Source organism: Parasteatoda tepidariorum, chromosome 9 (genome assembly GCF_982258835.1).
Source record: "Parasteatoda tepidariorum strain Cologne lab strain chromosome 9, Ptep-v5.0, whole genome shotgun sequence".
NCBI classification, from domain to species: Eukaryota; Metazoa; Arthropoda; class Arachnida; order Araneae; family Theridiidae; genus Parasteatoda; species Parasteatoda tepidariorum.
This window is the reverse complement of record NC_141763.1, coordinates 16,918,570-16,925,157: the sequence shown is the minus strand read 5'-3', so window position 1 is coordinate 16,925,157 and position 6,588 is coordinate 16,918,570.

Sequence of the window (6,588 nt, the reverse complement as noted above, 5' to 3'; positions counted from 1 at the left end):
ATCAGACAATTTTAAACTTCGCAACTATGTCTGCCATCGAAAGGATTGCGTTGATACTAATCGACCTAGCGGTGGTGTTGCAATATTAATCTCTACAAGTTTCCCATCGTCTCTCATTTCATTGTCGACTCCATTACAGGCTGTTGCCGTTCAAATTTACGTTAATATCTCCATTACAATCTGCTCTGTTTACTTACCTCCACATGCCGCTATAACTCAAATCGATTTAAACTCATTGATTCATCAACTGCCCACACCTTTTCTACTATTAGGGGATTTTAATGGTCACAGCGAATTATGGGGTAGTTCCGACTCCAATGCACGCGGATGTCAAATAGAAAGACTCATTATTGATCATAACTTATGTTTACTGAATCAAGGAGAGGACACATATTTTCATGCACCCACACAGACTTTCCATTGCATTGATTTAGCTTTATGTTCACCGGCAATTTTACCATTCTCACAACTCTCAGTTGATGATGACCTTCATAACAGCGACCACTTTCCTGTCATCATTTCATATTCATCTACTAGTAATATCACTCCTAGACCCTCTGTCTTCATATATCATCATGCTGATTGGAGTCTCTTTAATCAGCTTGCTGATATCACTGAAGATATGGTTAACTCTAGCAATATAAGTGATGCAGTTGAAAACGTAACTTCGGTCATAATGCATGCTGCCGAAGTTAGCATACCGAAAACATCTACCTCTCTTCCCCGTCACCGCCGACCATGGTGGAATGCCGATTGCTCTGCTGCTCGCAAAGAGAAGCAGAGATTGTGGAACATCTTCCGTCGCTATCCAACAAACACTAATTTTGTGGCTTTTAAACGAGCTAGAGCTTTCTTTCGTAGGACAAGGCGCCAAAGTCAAAGGGAGTCTTGGAAGCGTTACGTTTCATCTATCACATCTACAACGTCTCCCAGACAAGTCTGGTCGAGAGTTAAAAAGGCGAATGGTATGTACCGTGAATTCCATCTTCCGGTATTTGAAAGACACGGTACTATTTACTCAGATCCTGTAGATGTGAGTAACATCCTAGGTGAAGCTTTTGCTGCCGTCTCCAGTCCTGACAGTTACAGCCGACCGTTTCAAAGCCATAAGCGCGTTGCGGAAAAAAATAAACTAAATTTTGTGACTCGACAGCAACTGCAGTATAATCAACCATTTACTTTTACAGAATTACTACGAGCAATTGCGAAATCTCCCAATACAAGCCCTGGCCCCGATGGAATTACGTATTGCATGCTACGCCACTTGAATACTGTCTCCTTGCGCAATATTCTCGATCTTTTCAATCGAATATGGTTAGAACAGATATTTCCAACTAATTGGCGTGAGGCAATTGTCATACCTATCTTGAAGCCAGGTAAGGATGCGACAAATCCGATGAACTATCGCCCGATTGCGCTGACGAGTTGCTTCTGCAAAACTCTCGAGCGCATGGTAAATTCTCGACTTGTCTATTATCTAGAGAGGAAACATCTAATCCCCGACTTTCAAAGTGGATTTCGCAAGGGCAGATCGACTATAGACAACATTGCTGCTTTGGAATCGCGTATTCGTAATGCTTTTGTTCGACGTAGCCATTTTATCTCTATCTTCTTTGATATTGAGAAGGCGTACGATCGAACATGGCGTTACGGCATTCTAAAGGCTTTGTTTAACATGGGTCTTCGAGGTCATCTCCCTGCATTTATTGAAAACTTTCTGAGACAGAGGTATTTTCGAGTCAGACTGGGTAATACACTCTCTGATGTCTACATTCAATCTGAAGGTGTTCCACAGGGTAGCGTTCTGAGTGTCATACTTTTCATCGTTCATGTATCTCTCATCTTACATATTTTACCACCTACAGTTTTTGGTTCACTATACGTTGACGATCTCAACGTCTCATGCTCAGGATCTGACATGCGAGTGATTGAACGTCAACTTCAACTTGCTGTGAATAAAACCATCAAATGGTGTGATGAGAACGGGCATACAATTTCCCCCTCCAAAAGTTCATGCATGCATTTTTGTCGGTTGCGCAGGCTGCATAATGATCCCTTCATACATATTAATAACATTGCTATACCCGTAGTTGAAGAAGCTAAATTTTTGGGAGTGATTTTCGACAAGAAGTTGACATTTGGCCCTCATATTAGACAGTTGCGAAAACGCTGTGAGAAAACTATGAACATGTTACGCGTCATTTCAAATACGCATTGGGGTGCAGATCGTATTGCCTTACTACGGATATATCAAGCACTTATTCTATCGCGTATTGATTATGCTTGTGCAGTATATGGCACTGCCTCAGCTTCTCACCTTAAAAGGTTGGATACAGTGCATCATACTGCCTTGCGTATATGTAGCGGCGCATTTCGTACTTCTCCAGTTGAAAGCCTGTATGCTGTGTGTCACCAATTGCCTCTAGATTTGAGACGCATGCAGCTCAGTCTAACATATTATTTTCACGTAGTCTCATCCACATCACACCCTCTTAAACGTGAAACACTTCCAGTAAGTTTAGAGCGGATTTATGATGCTCGACCCTCACATGTTCGCCCTTTTAATGCTCGCATGTGCTCGCTCAACCAATCATTCAATATCTGTGACTCAACAACACAATGTGTCGATCACTCGCTTATTCCACCTTGGAACGTTTCACAATATCATTTTCATTCTCCATTCGATGTACATAGTAAATCTCATGTTGCGCCTATCATTTTTCAGCAACTATACAAAGCTCATCGTCATCAATATTGTCAACATGTTCCGGTTTTCACAGATGGCTCAAAATGTCCTGGCTATGTAGGCTGTGGTATTGTTATTGCTGACGACACCTACAGTTATAAAATACCAACTATGTGTTCCGTATTCACCGCTGAGGCAGTTGCAATTCTGTTGGCATTAAGGCTTATTTCAGCTAGTTTGAATCGAAAATACTGCGTTTACTCAGATAGTATGAGCGTGTTGCGCCAACTCAACCATTTTGACAGTGAAACTCATCCCATTTTGTGCTTTATACAGCATTTGCTATTTAATCTTCATAAAAATGGTTTCGATATTTTATTTTGCTGGGTTCCAAGTCACGTTGGAATCCCTGGCAATGATTTAGCCGATACAGCAGCGCGATCTGCTACTACTACTTTAAATTTATCTATACCATTCTCAGATGTAAAAATACATATTAAAAAGTATATAAAATCTTTATGGCAGCAGCAGTGGGATAACCAAGTGAATAATAAGTTGCACGCTCATAAGTCAAATTTGGAACCCTTCCCTGTGTTGCGACTACGTAGTGCAGATGTTAAGCTTACCCGTCTGCGAATCGGACACACCAGACTGACCCATCTACATTTGTTGTTTGGTGAACCACCTCCTCAATGCAACACTTGTGATGTTTTACTTTCGATTCACCATATTTTAATCACATGCCCGTATTTTAACAGACATCGTCTTGCCTTTTTTGGCAGTTCTATTTTATCTATGGGAGATTTGTTAGGTGACTCTCATCATCCGAACATTTTTGCATTTTTACGTGCTATTGGCATTTTAAATTGTATATAAGTTTATTCTGTTCATGAATTTATTCATTTTTAGAAGGATATTCTTACCTTTATACTATTTTACTGTGTTTTAACTTTGACGTGATTTTATTCCAATACTACCGTTGATTTTTTGTATATGATTTTATCAATTTTTAATTATATTTAGGAAAATAAGTATGCACTTCATTTTTGACATGTATAAACATATTGTTTGGCGCAGCATGTCCACATTTGGATTTTGTGCCATTAAACTCTACATTAAATCAAATCAAATCAAATCAATATATTAACATCAACAGTTTAAATTGCATGAAACTAATGAAAATCAACTAATTACCTCAGGAAAGACTCTACTTTCACATACATTTTGAAGCCCATTTAATGCATCGCTCCCTATCAATACCAGAACCCTTTCATCAAGAGCACTGAGGGGCTTGAGAGCTGGTCCTCCCCCAGTTCCTCTGCTATATGTTTGAAATTTTAGGTAGCGCCTTTTTGCGTCTGCTTTCAACTGAGTCCAACACTATATAAATAAAAATTTCATATTAGACACAAAAATTAAATTATATCCTATTCATAATAATGAGGACATTTAATTCTCCATTGAGACACTACATATATTACAAAGCAAATAAAATCTTTTAAAAATTTTGCCAGATTAAAATAAAATTTAAAATTTTTTGGGAACACAAAATCTCTATAAAAAGCTTCTTAGCAATAATTATAATTAAGTCTTAAATACTGTAATATTAATTAACTCTTAAAAACTAGTTTCAACTCTTTTGTCCCCCATATATATTGGCAAAATTTGTTTGAAAAACGGACTTTTTAAACAAATTTCTAAAATTACCAGCTAGCCTAATATTCAAATAAATCAAACTCAAAATTGTGATCACTTGAAAAGTACAGCTGCTTATACACATCTGTTGCTTGCATTGAATGATTAACTTTAGTCAAACAGAAAATGTAAACTGTCTTTAAGAGATGACCAATGAAAAAAAAAATTATGAACGAGTGAGTCGGGTGCACAATCTGGATTTTATGTGATACCGATTTAATAATACTGTTTGAAACTATGATGATAGTTAATTTTTGGTTGCACAGTCAAAAGGTGTATGCAAGAGTAAGAGAAAAAGCTATATAATATTTATGGCCTTATATGTGTGAAGCAGCATTCTCAGCTTTAGTGTACTTAAAAAATAAGTATCGAAACATATTTGGACTGAAACCAAATTTGAAAATAAAAATCATCATCTCCTAATTTGAAACTACTGTGATGACAAATATCATCCTTTAAACTAAGGTCAATATATGTGGAAATAAAGTTTACTTTATTTACTTAAGTTATAAATTAATACAATTGTAAATTTCTTAAATTAAATTTTTTCTGTATATAACTATTCTGCATTTTTATTTTGCAAAAAGTAAACAAATGACTTTATTTTAAATAAAAAATAAAATTTGGTTTGTAAAGAAATAGGTTTTACTTTTATAAGGGGGTTGCAAAACATTGTATCTAGCTGCAGTCCAAAACTTTTGGAAAAGTATGCAGTAACAATACTTCTAAACATAAGAAAAAAAATCATAATTTTATCAAATGCCGGCAAATTTTTATTCTCATTTTTTGTTTATTTTTAACTTAAGATTTCAATGCTATTTTGCGAAAATTTTCTTCATTTCTCAGAAACATTGAAAGGGAACAAATACTACCAACGATATCCATGAAAATAAATAGTATATACTACAAAAAGTACTTCTCTCCATTTCTCCACAGTTTTATGGCAGCTTCCGATAGCGTGCAGTTCCAACTGCAATGCCAGCCATATCCTTTCTTTATCCTTATTCACGAATTTCGTAGTGAGTTCACCTTTATAGAATGCTGGGTGTTGCTCCATAAAAGACACCAATTTTTCAATCTGATTTTGCGTAATCTTTTTACCCATGTTTGTGTAAATCAGTATTTCAAAACCTTGGCAAACAACGATATTAATTCTCGTGGCCAAGTTCAAAACACACGGTTGCTAAAACAATGTTGCCATATTGCGAAAATAAATATTGAATAAATTCAGCGATTGGTTAAATTCAAGCCACGGCCTTAGAACCAGAATCTTGGAATGTCTGATTCCAAGTGAGTGTTCATGGTACGATTTAGAGATGACATGGAATCAAACTTTCCCAGCTTCTCGTTCCAAATCTTCGTTCCATTCCAAGTAGTTCATGGTAGGGCCCCAGGCGGGAATCTTCGTTCCATTGCCAGTAGTTCCTGGTAGGGCCCCTGACAAATAATTAGTGTTTTTCAATCTTAAGTTTTCCTCCTTCAATTTGAGGTTCTCTTTCAATTTTGCGATTTCTTGAGTAAGTGCGTAAATTTGAATATTGGCAGCAGCAAGAGACTGAGGCACAGTGGTGGTTAGTGAACCATCAGAATCTGAAGGTGTTGCTGATATGTTTCTAAAATAAGAACATATAAACTGTATTGTAAACATGCCATAAATTCAGTAATATATAATAATAAAATAAATATATACTACAAAGCATAATTGTAATTCAGGTATAGATCAAATTCAATTCATTGTCGTGAAAGTTGAAGGTTATATGAACGAAGTAAAATTGTTTTGGAATAACAGACTGCCCTAATCTTAATTATTCCCTTATATTTAAGGTAAGCCAATTTCTTATTCAAAACCATTTTGAACCTAGGTGTAAATTAAGTTCAATTACAATTCCGAAGCAGTTTGTAGTCACTACTTTTAAAAAAGTAGCTGTAAACTACTGTTGTAATAGTGTAGTAAATAGTAAAATAATGTAGTTTTTACTCCTACTTTGAACAGATATACCTTGAACCAAAGTCATAATACGAAAATAACTAATAATTTTTTTTATCATTGTACAGAAATTATACAAGATATTTATCTATATGATGCTTTTAAATGCCAAAGACATATTTTGCAATGGCATATAACGTGATTTTTAGTAATTTGAATATCATCTCTTCTACAAAGCAAATCAAAATTCTTTCATATTATGCAATTAAAGAGACAATAA